At 42.9% G+C, this 19,545-nt stretch overlaps 1 long non-coding RNA gene across 1 annotated transcript; it reads right to left on the bottom strand.

Annotated features, from left to right (window-relative positions):
- Positions 1–13,842: 13,842 nt before the first annotated feature.
- LOC118930008 (uncharacterized) lies at positions 13,843–19,165 on the bottom strand. Its single transcript, XR_005031828.2, has 2 exons — positions 18,479–19,165; positions 13,843–13,980 (listed from the first exon to the last, which is right to left on the bottom strand). It is a non-coding gene; the product is annotated as an uncharacterized LOC118930008 (long non-coding RNA).
- Positions 19,166–19,545: the final 380 nt, after the last annotated feature.

Genomic DNA, 19,545 nt, shown 5'->3' with positions numbered 1-19,545 from the left:
CCTTAGGCTTCCTCCTGCCCCTCCCAGGTCTCACATCGTTTGGGAGTCTTGTCTTATTCTCTTCACTGACTCCCCACCATTAGGATCTCCCCTTAGCTTTTGTCTCACTAGATACTGCAGAAGACCTGCTGGCTGTGCCTTTGTGAGAACTGTAGAAGTTTGGAGTAAAGAGAGACATTGAAGACAGCCAGCATGGTGCAGCCCTACAGCCCACGTCCTTCATCTGGAGAGAAGGATTTGACAGTAGGGTTCCTCAAAGCCTCAACCCCATCCCCACCCCAAACTGCTACCATTAGCGAATTGCCATCCTGCCTGAAATTCCACTTACTGTTTATCCGTTACGGATGTCTTACTGTAAATTGGTTTATCTGACTGCACAGGAAGGGAAAAAAATATATGAGTTTCTCCCAACCTAGGAGGTCCACACCACCCAGGATGTGCTAGGGTCTTGGGTGATACTCGTGTGTATAAATTTGCCTGTACATTCACATTCATACAAATCATGCTTTCACATAACCTTTCCAGTTACTATAGAAATTACCTCAAAGTTAGTGGTGTGAAACAACCATTTACTATGCTCATGAATTCTGTGGGTCAGAATCCACAGTAGAGAGGGGATAACTTGTCTCTGCTCCATGAAGACTGGGCTTCTCGGATGGAAGACCCAAAGGCTGGAGGCTGGACTTACCTGGAGATCCCCTCATTCACATCCCTGGCAGTTAACGGTGACTCAAGCTCAAATCTTAGCTGGGTGTTGTCAGCACACCACCTACACATGGCCTCTCCTGGGGTCTGGGCCTCCTTGTAATGGCTCCATTCCCAGAGTGAACATCCCCTGACAGGAAACCAGTCCAAGGCAAATAACCCTGTGGCCTAACTCAGAAGTCACAGCGCCTTTTTGGCCACATTCTATTCATCAAGGCAGTCCCAAAGGCCCATCCAGTTACAAGGGTGGGTGATGATTCCCCAATTATATCCCTGGCCCATTCCTCAATCCTAGACTCTGGATCTGATCACCCAACTGCCTACAAAACATTTTCAACTGACCGCTTATCAGACTTCATCCAGGTAATGCAGGGTCCACCTGTCCTATGCTGAACTCACTGTCTCTGCCCTGCCCCTCCTCCTGAGAAAAAGCAATTCTTCCAGGTCATGGAACTAGCTTGTTCTACTCTCTGGACACACATCTGCCTCTTTTTCTCTCTAAACTACATGGTTTCCCAAATATTTCATGCAGACTGTTCATTTCTTTATAGTCATATTACATTCAGAAATATCAAATATCATCAGGTAAGGATGGTGATCATATTCCAAAATATTAGGGAGGTTTTTGCAAGGAAAACAAATTTCATTTGCATAAGTCTAAAGGCCTGAGGATATGCCATAGGACTATACAGAAAGGTGTAATCGGAAAGGTCATGGGAGAGAAGACAAGAATAAGAGGAGGATGACTGGGGTGGGGGCAGGGAAGGAGAGAATAGTTGTCAAAGTCTCTCCATATCTACACCACTCACTAGGGAAACAGCTGCTGGAGAACTAGCCAATCCTGTAAAACAACATCTTACTCCCAGCCTCATACATTTTTCTAAAGAATGCTACTGAAAGTTCCCTTGTTGGTGGTGGTATCTGCCTCCTACCACCCATCCACAGAACGCTTTCAAGTGAATGTTCAGTTTGGACACCGAGGCCATCCACCAGGGCCTGGCCAACCACAGCCCAGGCAAGATCCAGCCCACAACATGTTTTAGTATAACACCTAAGCTAAGAATACTGCTTACATTTTTAAATGGTTGGAAAGTATCTGAACCAGAATATCTCGTGACATACTCAAATTATACAAATTGGAATTTTAATGTCCATGAAGTTTTGTTGGAACACCCCCACGCCAATTCATTTACATATGGTCTGTGGCTGAGTGGTTGCAACAGAGACCATACATCCATAAATCTTAAAATATTTACAGTCCAGTCCTTCACAGCTCCTCACCCCTTTGGCCATAAAGTCCTTTGCAGTTGCTCCTGTATACACTGAACTTTTCCCTTCTCTGAAATCCACCTGTTGTTCTACTAGCGTGACAATTTACTATGTTGCAATCTTTATGTTTTTTTGTGTCATTGCTATATATTCCTCAAGTTCGTTCTGTGTTACTCAATTTAATATGCATGGTTTGAAAATATCCTACTAGTAAATGGTTAGATAAAATTCTCCAGAAAAAATGGAAAGGAATTCACAATTTTTTAAAGATCCTTAAAAAAAAAATGCTTGATTTGAGCTCTTAGTATGTTCCAGGCACTGTAGAGCACTTGAAGAGGCTTAAGACTCAGTCTTTGCTGCCATGGATTTACAATGGTGAGGGGATAAATTAATTTTTATGATGCGCGCACACACACACACACACACACACACACACACATATATATGTAGCTCAAAGGGAGAAATCTCATCTAATTGTGGCAGAAAGGGTGGGAGCCAAAATGAGAACCAGCATACACTGAACAGAGGTCAGTGAAGTTAACAGGAATGGTGAACCCCCAGGAGACAAAAGTTACCCCTGGGTCAGCCATCCCTTCGTACCTAGTGAGTTTCCCTCAAGTTAGATATCTGGAGGGCGTGAGCTTCCTGGAGATAGGAGAGGCCCATCCTTGCTTTGCCATATGTATTGTACAGGACCAAGGGCCACAGCCAGGGCCAGGGAAGGACAAAGCAAAGGAGTGGGAGTTGGCTGCAATATGAAGAAAAACTAGTACTCAGAATTGTTCAAAGATAAGAGACAAACTGCCTAAAAAAAATATGAGAAACCTCCTACTAAGAGAGGCTTAAACATACATGCTCATTTAAGAGGCTTAAACTAGATGCTCATCTACAGAGAACACAGGCAATGGTTGAACTAGACCCTGTGCTCAAAAGTACTCTTCACAGACCAGCAGCACCCACACCACTTGGGAGTTAGATGCTATGCAAATTCTCATCCCTTACACCAGAAATACTAGATTAGAATCTCCCAGGCTCTAGTTATTAGAATTAACTGCACCCTCAGGTGATTTGTAGACACATTAAACATTGGGAAGCATGAACTAGACAACCTTCAAATTTCCTTCCAACCCTGAGAACCTCACCTTCAAAATTTGGAGCTGGGACCCCTTGAGAGATAGACAGTAATAATGTTACTATGGATTACATATTTGCTGATTCTTTAAAACAGTCCCAAAGACTCCCCCGTGAGCTTTCAGATATTCAGTATTATTAGACTTATAACTGTTGTCAGGGTCACACTTAAGGATCAAGACTTTAGGAAATACCACAAATAAGACCTTTTAAACCATATGCCATTATAGACCTTAGATTTTTCATATGTGCTCAATTCCAACAAGCTATCATGCTAACAACACCAACCAGTGCTTTCTTGCTTTATATCAGATCCGTATCACATGCTCAGCCACAGCCAAGAGGGAACCCATGTGCTTATTTTGATCCATCTCCAGGAGAAAGCCAAGTTCCTGGGAGCCTTACAATCCTAACCAACAACATCTCCGGGCCCACTGCATTTCAAATGCTATCCGAGTATAGTTCCCCACTTTCAATCCAGAAAGAAAAAAGAAGGCAAAGGACTTGTGCAATCCCTTCCCAGCCTCCCCATCCCCACCCACATTGTATTCTGCACACATGCTGAAGCATTAGCATCGGCTGATTTGGAAGGAATATTGGAAATGAAGTGATAGCAGAGTAAATGTCAATGCATTCAGTGTGACACCGTGAGCACCAGATCTTAAACAGCTTCATCATTGTGGCATTTACTGTATCCTGAAATAATATTAATCCCATTGTTGTCCTTCTTGATGGAATCATCCATGAATATGGTTTATGGGCCTGGCCAAAGTGATAATAGGTTAAAAGAACAGCCTATCCAGTGTTCCACTAAATTAAGGTCGCTTCATGGAATTTAATGAAACAAATGCTGCATGGGGTTTTCAAAGGACGTTCTTGTAATTCATGCCTATTTAGGGCTCCCAATAACCAGAAACCTAATTTCTTAGACTAAAATAGCTTTTCGTAAAGCCTAGTCATAGAGAAGAATAAAAAAGAAAAACTTTAAAGGGCAATAATCAGACCTCAACTATAATATTTTGTTATTTCAAATTCAAAATTTAAGCAAAAAAAAAAAAGTTGGGAGGGAAGCCACAGAGACATTTTGAGTAAAACAAAATAGGAAAATTTGTCAGATTCATACGCCGTTCTGTAGCTGGGTGCTGAAATAAGGATCTTGTCCCACTCCTACTGCCTTTAGCCACATACCCAGGGACACAAGCAGACTTCGGGATATGGAAGGCCACAGCATGCTGGAAAGGCTGCGAACAGAAAGAACTGGTCAGACTTTGAGAACGGCAGAGGGAAGACAGTAAGTGTTCCTGCCCACCTCTCTCCATTTCATTTGCCAAGGCTCAAGGATTTAAACCTTCCCTAAAAAAGCCATGACCCAGATCCACGTCCCTGGAAGTGGAGGAACATTCCAGTGCCTTGCCAAAGACTGAGCCGAAAGTATCAAACACACACCAATATTTATTTTGCATCCAGTATGGGTAGTAAGACATTTCATCTACGTTTGAGGGTAGAGGTCCCAAAGAGATTCATCAAGTTCTTTCTAGACTGTGTCTCTTTTAATACCCCATCACTAATGACTGCATTTTTTTTTGTTAGAGTGGAAACCACAAACTCAAATATTTACGGAGGTCAGGCAGTACTTAAGTAGGTGAAGTGGGCTAGGTGAAATAGACAATAGGGACTGGTTAGAAATGTGTTCAACAGAGGATGTCCCGTTGGTAGGAGAAGCCAACATTAAGCTCAATTGTTCCATGCAGGAAGTCTATACTTTGTATTGCTATAGTTTCTGATTTTTCAAAAGAGCGCAGCAACTTCAAATGCTTATATGAAATATTCTAGCTGTAGACTGGCACAACTGTAATTTAAAAAAAAAATTTACAGGACACCATATCTGTGACCGTTACTCAGCTTGCAAATTGGGAGTCTGCAGCTGTGTGTCAGGGCAACAGCTAGCAATGTCATTTAGGCTCCCGGGCAAAGGACTGGAAAAGGGAAAGCAGGGTTAGTCATAAACCCCGAAAGCATGTACAGTAACAAGGCAAAAAGCAATCAACTGATTTCAGCACATAAAATCAAGAGAAGTCACTCCTTTATCCACTTTCTCTCTGCACTGGGCCTATTCACAGTCAAGTCCTAGTCAGTTTTGCTTTTTAGGCAAATTTTTGTAAAGTGCCCAGAGGTCAGGGTTTTCTCTGACTTCAGGGTATCTAACCACCCACCACCTTCTGAGTGATGCTTGCTGTATGTGGGTCTCCATGAAAAATCTTCCTTCCCTCCTCTTCTGAATGGCCAAAGTCTATTCTGATCTAATAATTTGTGGGGACGTTTCTCTCAATCAGTTTCAGTTATATCTCTCAAGACCAAACTGGGTTAATTACCCAGAACGTGGGCTGTCTTTTAAGGGCCCACTTTACTCTGACCTGGAAGACACATATGTAATATATTTGGTACAAGTCCCCAGGGTCAGCCTACCTGATCCCCAGCCCATGTATGGCAAGATGACCTAGTTTTTCTGTTTCTAAAACTGCAAAAGATAACAATCTGCCCACAGACAAGTGCCCAGCTACCCTCTAGGAAGGTGTCCCCTAACTTTTTGCCAAGTAGAGGGTTGTCACAAGAGCAAGCACTGACCCCTAGCTGTGGGCAAGAAGGGAGAAAATGGCAAAAATTGCAGCAGCCATGCAAGCCCTTGTAGCTTAGAGCAGAACAATATTTCTAGCAGTATGGATTTTCCAGAGGGGGAAAATGCAGTGCAAAAGTGCAAACCAATGCTGATGGACAGTGACTGTAACGGGGTAGGTGGTGGGGGGACTTGATAATAGGGGGAGTCTAGTAACTATAATGTTGTTCAAGTAATTGTACGTTAAAGATATCAAAATTTTAAAAAAGTGCAAACCGGAAGCCACACACAGCCAGCCTCAAGAATAACTCTTCCTTGACACGGCAGGTCTCCACAGCATACCTCTACTGCCTCCTGCGAGCTCACAGCAAGTACATTCCAGACCACGCGACACCTTGTCTTGCTCCATCGTTTAAATCTTCGTGTGTTATGCCTGAGCTCAGTCACACACTTCTCAAAAACAGGGTGTAGTTGTGATATCTCCTTGTATTCCAGAGAGCTAACCCTGAGCCTGTGGTGCAAGTGGGTCTCGATTAGTATTTATGGAAGGGAGGAAAGGAATTGTCCACCAACATATAAAAGTCAAACCCAGCCACAGAGAACTCCATTAACATAAAAGACAGTCAGAAGTTTTTAGAAAAATTGGTACAGCACCCATCAATTAACAATCAGTTTGTAATATGTGATTTGCAAGCTGACATGCCAAACTTCTGACCACAATAACCTGGAGTGAAATGCAAATATTATTTCTACACCATCTTGTGATTCTACCTTCGCACATTCTTAGAGTACTCAATCAGGTCCAATCATACTACTAGCACAAACTATTAAGAAAGGAGTATATCTCCCAAAATATGTTTCTCACAAAATATGTTCAAAAGAACTGCTGCTTGACAAAACTATACATTTATCTTATCCAATAATTATCCATTGATTTCAAGAGAACCTGGAAGAAAATCATTAGTGACGTAACTCTTCTGGTTTCCCAAAAACCAAAAGGATGGAGTCTGATTTGGCCAATATGAGAATATTTTTCCAGCGCAACCCAGTTTAATCTCTGAGGACCCAGCTTGATAAGAACCCAGATGACCCCAAAGATTGGTGCAGGTCAGCTGGGCTGTGCCCTCATCTTCTGCCACTCCAGCTGAGCACTCTTCCCCATGCTCCGGGCCACTCCACTAACCTCCTCAAGGGCTCCCCATATCTCTCCTCCGTCCCTGCTTTCTCAGTCTCTGCTCCAATGAGACTGCACCATTCACTGTCCCTAGGCACGTCCCACACTTCTCCAGGTTAGTGACTATGCTTAGGCTATTCTTTATTTTCACAAGCTCTTTCCTCTCCTTTCCTGACAATGCTACACTCCAGTCCCCAGTCCCACCCCTCAAAGTCCAACACAAAAGTCATTTCCTCTGGAAAGTCATTCCTGACCATCCCAAAATCTCCCCAGAAGCATATCCTCTTCCCAACCAAATATTTCTTTAGGCATGGCACTTATTACACCTGAATTCCAGGCATTTGTACTCAACAGACTTTTTAGATTTTAAGGGTGTTGCTAATCTTCAGAGATCAGAACCATCTATTTTCCTTATCTTTATGGTTCCTGGGACCTAATACTTTGTCTACTTAAATAGCTAACAATAAATATTCATTGACCTACACTGAATTCCATTCTTGTATCTCTATATTAGGTATGAACAGGCTAAAAGATCTTGGAAGTGGAAGAAATAAGAGTGGAATTCCATCTCCAGACTTAAAGTCTTCTGCCCAAGGCAGTAACATTATGATGTGATAAAGCACACTGCCTCATTTCACTCTCTGTTGAGAGTGGAGGCCACAGTGAGTGGCTATGCCTGAGGAAGGGCACAGAGACTCTGAGAGGGGTAAATGTGCTGGTCCAGAAAGGTTTCCATAGCAACAGAGACCTTGCCTCCAGGCACTAGGAAAAAACCCACACCACCATCCCAGGGTATAAAGGGGGAGTATTTTTGCAAGATCATATTCACTTTCTCCCCTTTTCTCCTCATCACCTGATTCAAGAGCAACCATTGCCCCCTCTCCCCAAGCTCCAGGAGGGGCAAATGGGCCTGAAGCCAGATCTGATCAAAGAAAGTCAACCCTAGGGCATACTAACACCAACAGCCAAGAACAGCTTTCCATCTCTGGAGATTGTCAAGCTGGTGTAATACGCACCTGGAGCTCCTGGTGGTCCCCTTCCCACCACGTGGGGTGGGCCTGCCTAAGGAGGAATGCAGTACAAAGGACGGCACCGCTGGGACTAGAGAAAGAAACAATGCCTTGATAGCCTCTGGAGTCCTTGGATCCTACCATGCCGGAAATCAGTGCATCTTGGACTCCCCATATGAGGTTATAATTTTATATTCTCTCTCTCTCTCTCTCTTTGCTTAAACCATTAGGTTTCCATCACTCACAATCAAAGGAGTTCTGGCCGAAACAAGGGGAAGCACTCTGCACTAAGAGGCAGGCTCCCTGCCGTGACCAGAGGTGAACTCCTGAGACTCTTTCTTCATCTGGTTACATGAAGCCACTGGAGCAGGTTGATTCCTGAAGTTCCTCCTAGCCCTGACATTCTTGAAGTCACTCTGACTTTGACGTGCTAGAGTGCCACTCTCTAACCAGAAGGAAGAACACAATTCTACAGCTGACCTGCCAAACTGTGATAATGCCCAATGCTTCTGTGTTGTTTTTCTTTGTCTCTGGTAATGGTTTTGCTCTGGACGATGCTGGAATAGTGTGATACTCTCTCATTCCCTCACTGGAGGACCTTGGGATCCCAGATGATAAAGTCATGCCAAATTACCTTGGTTCGAGCCAATGAAATGGGGCTGGCCTCAGTGGCCCTAGGGGCTCTGTTTTGATCATCTGATACCCAATAAGCAGTGTTAAATTAATTAAACAAGGAGGCCATTAGACTGAGATGGCTCTAATACCACAGTAGCCTAAACCTATAAATGCCTCAAAGCTAATAAACCAAAACCTAAGGACAACCAATCACAAACAGCCCAGTTGGCTTTAACAGCCAATGAAATCATTTCCTTTCTTGGCTTCTGCACCTTCTCCATCTATCTTTCCTGTAGCTGTTGTTGGCCGAGCACTCTGAACTGCTTCCAGGTTGGCACTGCATGGTTCAGACTGATGTTGGCTCAAATAAACTTAAACTTCTGAACATGACTCAGTGTAACTTTTAACAGCAGAAACCTGACTGTGTTACCTGGGCAAGAGTTCATGATCCACCACAAGCGAGCCACTTAGATCTTATTCTACACCAGCCATTGTTACCATTAAAAGCAAAGGCGAAGAGGGTCCCTGTCCCCCAGACACCGACACAGTTCACTGGGAAGACAAGATACACACAGGAGAGGTACGGTCATGCCAGTTGTGGTCAGTGTAATGAGCAGCTATCCCTGCACAGAGACACCCTCCTTCCTTCTTCTGAATTTAGGAGCAAGATAGGTGACCCTCTCTGGAACTGAAGCCAAGAGGGACAGGCCCTGCCATCTGCAGAAGTAATCCACTTTTCTCCGTGTCATTTGACTGTTATGTTTGCCTTTGAACCATAACCCCTTCCCCGCTACTCCTAATGCCCCCACCCCACCCCCAACACACACACACCCTTTTTTCTGCCTCCTTCCACTTCTTTCCGCTTGTCTTCTCATTTCTTTTTTCTGAGCCTCTCTCCACCTTTTCCTTTCCAATGTGCCTTTCTATAGAAATAGGCCTCTAATGTGACACCCTGGGGTCCTGCAGAAAGTGTGCATTGAGGGGCAGGCAGGGGGTTGGAGGCATTGAGATTGAGTTCTTTAAATAACACTTAACGAACAATAAACACAATCCAGTCCAGCCAAACCGGTACTTAGCTACTAAGTACCAGTCAATGGCCCATCTGTCATATTGTTAAGACCTTTAGAAGTTGTTTAACAAAATGTTAAATGAGATGACATTCAGCAGGCTGCAAAATGCTTGACTGCCTAATGCAACCCAGAAGAGGTGGCCTGGTGGCAGTGTTTGATATAATGCTTTGTATTTCCTTCCCAAGAACCCAAGAGCAGAAGGTCTCCCTGCCTGTCACTTCCTATCTAAGTAAAGTGAGCCTGGGGTGGGAAGGACACGATTACCATTGGCAAGGAGGCCCGGCCGGCTGATGAGGTGCTTTTCTGAGGAAGCATGACTGAGAGGGGGCACCTGGAAGTAAAGCCAGTGGAGAGAAAAAAATAATTCATCTGGAGTTTCATTCTTCCCTTCCTTGTCCCCAGTGGACTCCACCTCTCTCTCTCTTGGCCTGGAGGAGAGAAGGCAGAGGTGGTAATGAGCGTCGACTTTTTCTATGAAATATGAAGCCAATTACTAAGGGGAAGATTTCCAGCAAATTGGCTCCTGATAGCTCACATTTATCTGCTTTAGATTTGCATAGTTGGGAAGGAGAGGGCCTCTGCTTTGATCCAGGTAACAAAGACAGAATTGGTTCAGTAGGAAGGGAAGGGAAGGACTATTCAAGTTACCTGCAACCCTCCTATCCAGAGTTCAACAATTAAAGGCAGTAAGAAACAAATCAAAAATCGCACAAAAAAACATTTTAAGAGGAGAAAAAAAGGATTTTCCCCTGTGGCTGATGGTATTGAATACTGAATGAGGCCCCTGGGTGGGGTTACACAAAGAGGAAAAGGCCCCAGAACTTTTATAATAACAAAATTATTTCCTGGAGAGAAAGCTTTTGAATTCTTTTCATTTTCTTCCTCCTTCTCAACTTAGAATCCCTGGCCCTTACCCTATGTTCAAATATTTACTTCAAGGAAGGGACTAAATATCCAGCAAATTTAGCCAGCCCTCAGACCCCTACTGGAAATAGAAATTGTATTCTTACTTTGCTGGTTAAAAAAATAAAATCTAGTCTTACAGAAATGAATCCACTACCTATAAAGTCACCTTACACAACTCAGCAATAAACAGACAACCCAATAACCAACTTGAAAATGGGCAAAGGTTTCAAACAGACATTTCTCCATAGAAGACATGTAAATAGGCAATATGCACATGAAATAATGAAATAATGCTTGATATTGAGACAGGGACCATGGGCTTAGTCAGAGTAGGGTGAGGGCCTCTGGAAAAAGCAAGGCAGGATATTTACAGTCAAAGCAATGTAACAATGTAAAGTCCCTATCAAAACTCTGTGTTCAGCATTATGCAAAGTCAAGGTCACACTAATTCTCTAGGGTAAAGATACCAGACTAGGAATATAGACATCTTCAGTGAGATCAGTTAAAGGTCAAAAGGCCAGGGGCAACTAGGCCTGGAACGTTTGAGTGTTCCACAAGGGTATCAGCATAACCCATGACTTCACTGTAAACAGCCCTAGCAAACAGACAACAACCCAGCCCACCTTGAGGGCAGGGCAGGTGGTACAAGTCCACACCCTAAGCCCTCAGTTCCCAAAAATCCTCTACTGCCTATAAATCTCCTAGACAACACACCACCCCAGGCTCTCTTGTCCCCTCCTGGCATGAGCCAGGAGCTCTTTCCTCTCACTTTATTTCTACATAAAAGCCTCTCCCTGGCTCTCCTACTTTGGGTGTTTGTGAAGCTCATTCTTCGACTTCGCAAACAAGAACCCCGGCATCAATATCATTAGCTATTAGGGAAATGCAAATCCAAGCCACAGTGAAAGTACCACTTCACATGTACTAAGATGGCTATGATCAAAAAGACAAAAAACAAGTGTTGGTGAGAATGTGGAGAGATTGGAGCCCTACCATTGCTGATAGGAATGTAAAGTGATAAAACCACACTGAGCAATAGTTCCCCAAAATATTAAACTGGAGTTACCACAGGAACCAGCAGTTCCCCTCCTATTCTCCCAATTCTCAAAGGAAATGATAACGTATCACAAATGTTCACAGAGGCATTATTCTTAATAGCCACAAAGTAGAAATAGCACAAATGTCCAACAACTGATGAAAGATAAACAAAATCGGTAATCTGTACCATGGTACATGCCATAGCATAGAGAAATTTTGCAAACATGATGCTAGGTGAAAGAAGCCAGAGACAAAAGAGCACACACTGAATGATTCTATTTTATATGAACTGTCTAGAATAGACAAACCTACAAACCTACAAAGACAGAAAGATGAGTGGCTGCTCAGGACTGGTGGGGGGAGGGTGGCAGCAGGGAGGATGGTTCTGAGGAGTGACTGCTAATGGGTACAAGGTTTCTTTTGGGGGTAATAACAATGTTCTTAAAGTAATTTAGTGATGTAAATATACTGAAAGCCAATTTTAAGTGAGTGAATTACATTGCAATAAAGCTGTTTAAACAAGGAAAAAGTAACCAAAACTTTTTTTTTTAATCCCTGCATTAGTTTTCCAAGGCTGTTATAAAAAAGCACCACAAACTGGGTGACTGAAACACCAGAACTGTATCATCTCGCAGTTCGTAGACTAGCAGTCCGGGTCTGCGTTTCTGTAGCAGGGTTGGCTCCCTCCGTGGGCTGTGAGGAAAACTTTGTTGTATGCTTCTCCCTAGAACTGGCAATTCGCTGGCAATCTTCGGCACCCCTTGGCTTGTAGAGGCATCACTCTGATCTCTGCCTTCATCTTCAGAGTGCTCTTCCTCTGTGTCTCTTTCCAAACTTCCCCCTTGTATAAGGACATCAGTCGTATTGGATTAGGACCAACTTGAATGACCTCATTTTAACTTGATAGACTCTGTGAAGACCCTATTCCAAAAAAGGTGTTATTCTGTAGTGCTGGAGGTTATGACTTCAACATATGAATTTAAGAGGGATACAGTTTAACCTGTAACAATTCCATTCAAAATATTTAAAGTTGGCCAAGACATGGCCTCCACAAGCTTAAAACTGACTGGGAGATTTTTAAATCTAGCCTAGCCCTTAAATTTTCCCTCCCCTGTCTCTTGTTAGCCACTAAGCCTGGACTTTCTCAGGGAATCGTCTGCGAGACAGTGTATCAATCAGGACAGCCTAAGTTATAATACAGTGCAACAACTTCAAAATCTCAGTAGCTTATGACAATGAAGACCATGTGGATCATTAGAGACTCTTCATAGTCTTGCAGTGACTCCAGCTGATAAAGCCTTTACCATTTGCCACAATCTCATGTTTCATGATCTGTAAGCAAGGAAGAGAAGAGCTAGGAGACTCACTTACACAGTCTTAAATGCTTCGACATCATACTTGCACTCAAATGGCCAAAGTAAGTCATGTGGCCATGCCTAACCTCAAGGGTCTGGGCAAGTTCCACCTTCCAGGGCGCCTTGATGGGAAGAGCCATCAGTCGTGAGCAGCAGCCCCGGTGTCTGCCACAGACAGGATCTGAGGGCTCAAAATGGCCCTTCTTGTCAAAAGGTGGCTTTTCTCCTGAGCCAGTAAAAACTCCAGCTCAGTCACATACTTTTTTATTTTTTAATCATGTTTTTCTATCATTATTTAGAGGAAAGGGCACTGGACCAGTAGACAAGCAACTCATATCCTAACTCTGCTACTTCCCCAGAAAGTCACTTCTCATGCATTCACTCAGAAAACACTTACGAAAGGTCTTTTAGGGCCTAGCATCATGATATACCTTAGGAATAAAGGAGTGAACGCAGCGTCTCTGTTCCCTCATCTGACATGGAGAGGGTTGGTTCAGGCCACAGCCCTCCTGCCTTGTGCCATAAATGAGTCACAGGTTTGCCCAACCTTCTCAGCTCAGCTCTCAGTGCGACCAGGGGCCCCCACCCCTCCCGACTAGTCAATACCAACCGTAGGCAGCCTCACTCATATACCCCCATGTGCTGTGCCAATATAATTTTTCATGTCTACCACGAAGTGAAAAATGTTAGGGAATTGTGGTCTAGACCAGGGATCGGCAGACTAGGGCTCCCAGGCCAAGTTCAACCTGATACCTGTTTTTATATAGCCTGAAAGCTAAGGGTGGTTGGGAAAAAAATTGTAGTGATTGAAAAAAGCATATACGAATAGTTTTAAAAAAACAGTTTGTGAAACACAAAAGCATATGAAATTCAAATTTTAGTATCCATAAATCAAGTTTCATTGAAATACAGTTGTATTCGTTTCCCCAAAGAAACAGAACCAATAAGATATATATAGATATGCAAAAGGAAATTTATTACAAGGGTTTGGCTCACATGATTATGGAAGCTGAGAAGCCCCATGACTTGCCTGCCATTTGGAGGCTGCAGGCTCAGGAAAGCCAGTGGTATAGATCCAGTCCAAGCCTGAGACCTGAGAACCAGGGAGCCAATGATTTAAGACTGTTTCAAATCCAGGAGCACTGATGTCCAAGGGCAGGAGAAGATGGGTGGGTGTTCCAGCTCAAGCAGAGAGGAAATTCACCCTTCCTCCACCTTTTTGTACCATTCAGGCCCTCAATGGATTGGATGATGCCCACCCACATTGGTGAGGGCAATATTCTTTTCTCGGTCTACCAATTGCACTGCTAATCTCTTCCGGAAACACCGTCACAGACACACAGATTAAAGAAATAATGTTTTACCAGCATTTCGGCATCCCTTAGCCCAGTTGAGTTAACACATAAAATTAACCATTCCAACAGCCACATTTATTCATGTCAATGCTGTCTTATGACTGCTTTTGCACTATAATGGCAAGACTTGAGTAGTTGCAACAGAGACCAAATGACCCACAATGCCTAAAAAGGTTACTATCTTGTCCTTTACAAAGAAAATTTGCCAACCCCTTTGCTTCACAAACTATGATTTACATACAGTTCAGGAGATACTGTTAAAATGCTGATTATTATTCTACTCTTATTCAACACCTATGGGATGGAGTTTAAGATTCTGCTTTTCTACTGTTAGGAGGAAAATATTTTCTTCTAGCAACTTAGGTTCAAATGGTCAGGGGCCTGTGAATTAACTGACAAAACACAGATTAACAGGAGAAAAACAAGTGCACATGGGATTTACTCAGCAATGAATAATGACTCACTGAATATCCAGAGTAAAAGTTTATATACCAACTTAACAAAAAAGCAGCAGGCAGGGGATGGGGTGAGGGGTGGGGAGGATTTACGGCTTCAGTGGGAAAGTATGAAAGGTCCTATTGGAGTTCTTTTAATGCTAATGGGAATAGGCAGTCAGTCTGTCTCTTTCCTAGAATTTGAAGGTAATTCCCTCAGAGGAGAGTTAATGGCAGCTGTATTTTCTAGAAGCTCTACTTTAGTTCACTAGAAAAGTTCAGATAAGATTTCAGATGTTTTCACTTTCAAATAATCTTTATGCCAAAACTGTGAGTTCTTCACTACAGAGCTCCAACATGACGCTGCTGCCACTGCTGGTCCACAGGCAACAGTTTGAGGTGCAATTGCTTATAGTGCATCTCAGCGTCCCCCCCCCAGCTCTCTAACACTGGGATTCTACATCGCTCTGAGGGGAGAAAATACACTGTCAAATATCCTGACCAGGCCACTCGCTATAAGAAACGATAGACAGGATAAAGGCAGTCAGATAGAACATGGTTCTATCATCCCAGTTCTTACAGAAAAGCAATTCTTCAGGCTAGTATCAACACCCAAAGCCTCAGGGCTGCTCACATCCAGCAGGCAACAGCAAACCCTGATTGCCCTAAGAACTGAGGACAGCCCTGCTCAGCAGACCACATCCTACTGAGGAGTCTGTTATCCTCCAGTCTGAGATGCCAACCAAGCCCAGCCCCCCTCTAGCTCAGCCCCATGATGAGCTGGGCTCCTCACCCTGGGCTAGTCCCATCCCACTGGTGCCAAGAGCGTAATATCCTGTTGTTGGTCTCAATAAGAAAAATCCATTTGAAATGGAATCCCTGGGTATCAGTCCAAAACCAACTCTTCATTAAATACTTTCTGATACTAGAATTTCTGCTTTTATATAAGAACCACGCCCTCTGCCAGTCAGACCACTGCCTGAAGCACAGCCAGATGGGAGACATTCAATAAAGTTGTTAGCTCTTCCTCCATAATCCTGAGATTTACAGTGTTAATTTAAAGCCCTTAGACATCTGTGACACCATACTACCTTGGCCAATATTTCCTAAAGGAGCTATATGGGTTTTCTGAAGAATTCACTGTTAGATCAATATTAGCTTTAAAGATAAAGTTGCACCCTGAAGTCAAAGACACCACATTGCTAAACCATGTTCTAATAATTCTGTGATAGGAAAAAGTGCTTAGAGGTAAGGGCCAGTCCTAGAAAGGTTTGGAAGCTTACTCAAGTTGCTCCCACTTTCAAAGGAGGGCAGGAATAGGAGACTTTGATTTTATTTCTAAATTAATGTCAAAATATGCCTTTCCCACTCTATACAACAATTATAGATACAGATTGTATGCATAGGGAGGGGGGAGAATCTGACTGTAATAATGGAAAGAACTTGGACGAGGAGCCTCTGGAATATGACTAACAGAACTTTCTGCAGAGATGGAAATGTTCTATTTCTGTGTTGTCCACTATGGTAGCCACTGGGCGCATGTGGCCATTGAGTGTTTGAAAGGAGGCTAGTGAGACTGAGGAACTGAAGTTTTAATTAATTTAAATTTAAATGGCCACATGTGGCTAATGACTACCATGTTGGACAGGACAGCTCTAGATGCTATCCCATGGATGTGACCTTGGGCAAGACATTAAACCTCTCTGAGTTTTCATTTCCACTTTAGAGAAGTTGAGAGTAAGAATAAGAAATGTCTGTGGTTCCTTGGCATTGTTTTACTCTATAATCCATAAATAAATACAACAGTTGCTCTTCTAGCTGGGGTGGATTCAGATCTTTGACCAAATTTAGGAACCTTTCTCTCTGTCGCTGTCTCTCTTCCTCTTGTCTTTCACAACATGCTAGTGACCCAGCATGGATGGAAGCCTCTCCTGGCATGTAATCTAAGTACATAACCCAAAACCAGCTGTCTACCCACTGGTACCACTCTTACCTATTAACGCAAGAAAAAAAATTAACTTCTCTTTTTCCATTTTGACAATAACAAGTCCTGGCTGATCTCCACCATGAGCTCTGTGTTATAATAAAGACCATTTTACCTGCACACTGACCAGCATTCTCCAGTGTGGGGGTCACAGGGCAGAGTCTGACAGTGCCACAGTGCCACAGTGCCCACGTGACCTGGCCCCCAACTGGAGTGGCCCCACTCTGCGATCAGAGCTGTCACTTACAAGATTTGAAGGGAGCTGGGAAGATCAATTACAGAAATGATTAGCATGTAAATAGCACCAGCAGGCTACCGGCAAGAACTCTCTCTGTAAGGACAGCCGAGGCCAGCTGAGCTAGGAGCAAATCATCCTATGAACTGAAGAAAAATCATTAGCCTTTTTGTCAGTGGAAAGCACATTTCTGCCACTACTTTAAGTATGTTATTCTGAAACATTTTAGTCAAGTGGTAAGCACTGGAGACTCAAAATAGAACAATCAAAATCAAAGGCCAAAAATCATTTTATCCAAAAGACATAATGGATTCTCTATGTTTCATTTATTCATTTACTCTCACTCATGTTTTTTTTCATTGTTTTTTTCCTGCACCTTTGGTGTTCTTGTATGACTCAAAGCTTTGATTCTCAAACACCACTAGCATGTACCACATGTTCACCAGTCCAGGGCACATTCTTAAAAATAAGGACACTGTAATCAGTTCTTCATAAGGCTAAATGTATTCAACTTAAAGGAGATTCCTATTATGTTTGTCCTACTTTTTGGTATTAAAAATTCCTTTCTTTTATGAAATGATTGTGACTGTACATGGGTGTTTGTTTTTGCTTTTTGTAAATACCCATAGTGGCAAAATTAACACTTAACAACTGCCATGCTTGTGTTATGTCTGCTTTGCTGGGTAGTTAAATTCCAGTGTCTGGGATCCTCCACCTTGGATCTCAGGAAAGGTATTCCAGCTCCCACCAGGGCTGTGGAGGCCATGGTCCACATAAGAGGACTAAGCACGGTGCACCTTAGACTCTCCACTTCTCTCTGTTCCCATGGGGTAAAAATGGTTCACCTAATCCCAGACATAAAAGAAATAGACTTTTCTGATTCCCAGCCTTGCTAGCAGCACTACCCCAGTGATATCTGCTTAGCACTGGACAGTTTTGAATTTTTTTAAGATGTCTCTTGACAGGACACTAAGCTAAAAAAAAAAGGTACGATTTAAGGTGACTATAATGAATGTTCTATTCACCCATCCATGCTTGACAGAGATCATGCCCCTCCAGACAAGAGTATTCACAAATGAAAGTGGCCCTCACATCACCTCCATGCTTCCTAAAAGAAATAAAACAAACCCCAACTGTGTAAACTTGCAGTGTTAGGAAGAGCAAAGTACCATCAGAGAGAGGACTAATAATCAGTCCTGGGGAAGACATGCCCTCAGGATGATCAGGATAATGTTTATACCTTCAAGAAGCAAAAGGGGGGTATGAACGCAGGCAAGTGTGCAGAGGATGGATAGAGTCAAGGAAGAGGGAAGCAAAGGGAACTGCAGCAAAGAAGCTGAGCCCGAGAGGGCTCTTAGGACAATGACAAGGACAGACGGGGGCTGCAGCATTTTAATACTCAGACCAGTCACAGAACCTCAGAGGGGAGAAGGAAGTTTTTCTTCTCCTACAGTTCCAACGGTGTTGAAAAGCATAATCACATTATCATTTTAGTGCCTAAAATAATCCTGGGCTCAGAAGTACGCATACAGGAAATCAGCTGAAAGAATTCTGTTGACTCAGAAAAATAATAAAAACCAAACCTCTCCAGGCAGCGTAGGAGATGTGAGCGTGACGTTGCAGGGCTCTGTGTGGCTACCAGAACATTGCGTCGTGGTATGGCCACCAGTTCTGCTTCTCAGTAGATAGAACCAACTCATTAACAGGCTGGGCTTAAGAATATGAACAGGGGATGGTACACGCTTGGACAATTTTTATACCTATAATCAAAAAGGATTTTCTTTGTCAAAAAGGGACTAAATATCCAGCACCACCATATTTTATCACAAATTATATATGACCCAGAATTGGTTTGAGTCAAAATTAGTAACCAGATGTTGTTACCTAATTCTCAGATAACTCCTTAATCTTTTCCTCCTCCTTGAAAAGTCTTGTCCTTAAAATCATCATGAAACACAGCAAAAATGATGAACCACTGGATATTTTTGCAAACTTCTGACATGGATCTTGACAGCTTTAGCCAATTTCTCACAAAATCAATGGTCTTTATCATGACTAATAGAACTTAACAGTTACATAGATTTCCACCTCCTTCTGGTAATCTACATTCATTCTCCAAAAAAGCATATTCTAGCCACAATCCTACAATATTGCTTTGGACTGAAATAATGAATTACAATATGACAAATAGTAACTAAAAGACAAGAATAAGACTCTCTGAAGTCTAATATTGTGCTAATATCCAACTTTTGGAAAATTACAAGCACTCACTCTTTTGTACAGTAAAAAGAAATGCTGGCTGACATGGTAGTCCACTACCACATGGAGATACAGATGGTAGGTGAGCAGCTGACAGACCAGAAATGTAGTCCTGAGCCTTCTGTCACCACAGATCAGCAGTAGGGACAGGGAGAGGTTTGCACAGTCAGATGTGAGTCTTGGTTTATAACCTAGGAGACTGTTTTGAAGGTGAGAGACAGGCAGGTTGCTCATGAAATTTACCAAGAACCCACATGAATAATTCCAGGGAGAAAACCTAAGGCTAGTAATGAATCTGAGTCAGAAAATAGAAAACCAGACAGATGTCAGAGTCAGGGGCATATTCTGTTTTACATTTATCCACTTGTTTTCTGTTTATTAAACAAAGGAT

Source organism: Manis pentadactyla, chromosome 2 (genome assembly GCF_030020395.1).
Source record: "Manis pentadactyla isolate mManPen7 chromosome 2, mManPen7.hap1, whole genome shotgun sequence".
Lineage (NCBI taxonomy): Eukaryota > Metazoa > Chordata > Mammalia > Pholidota > Manidae > Manis > Manis pentadactyla.
This window is presented reverse-complemented; position numbering and strand designations above follow the sequence as displayed.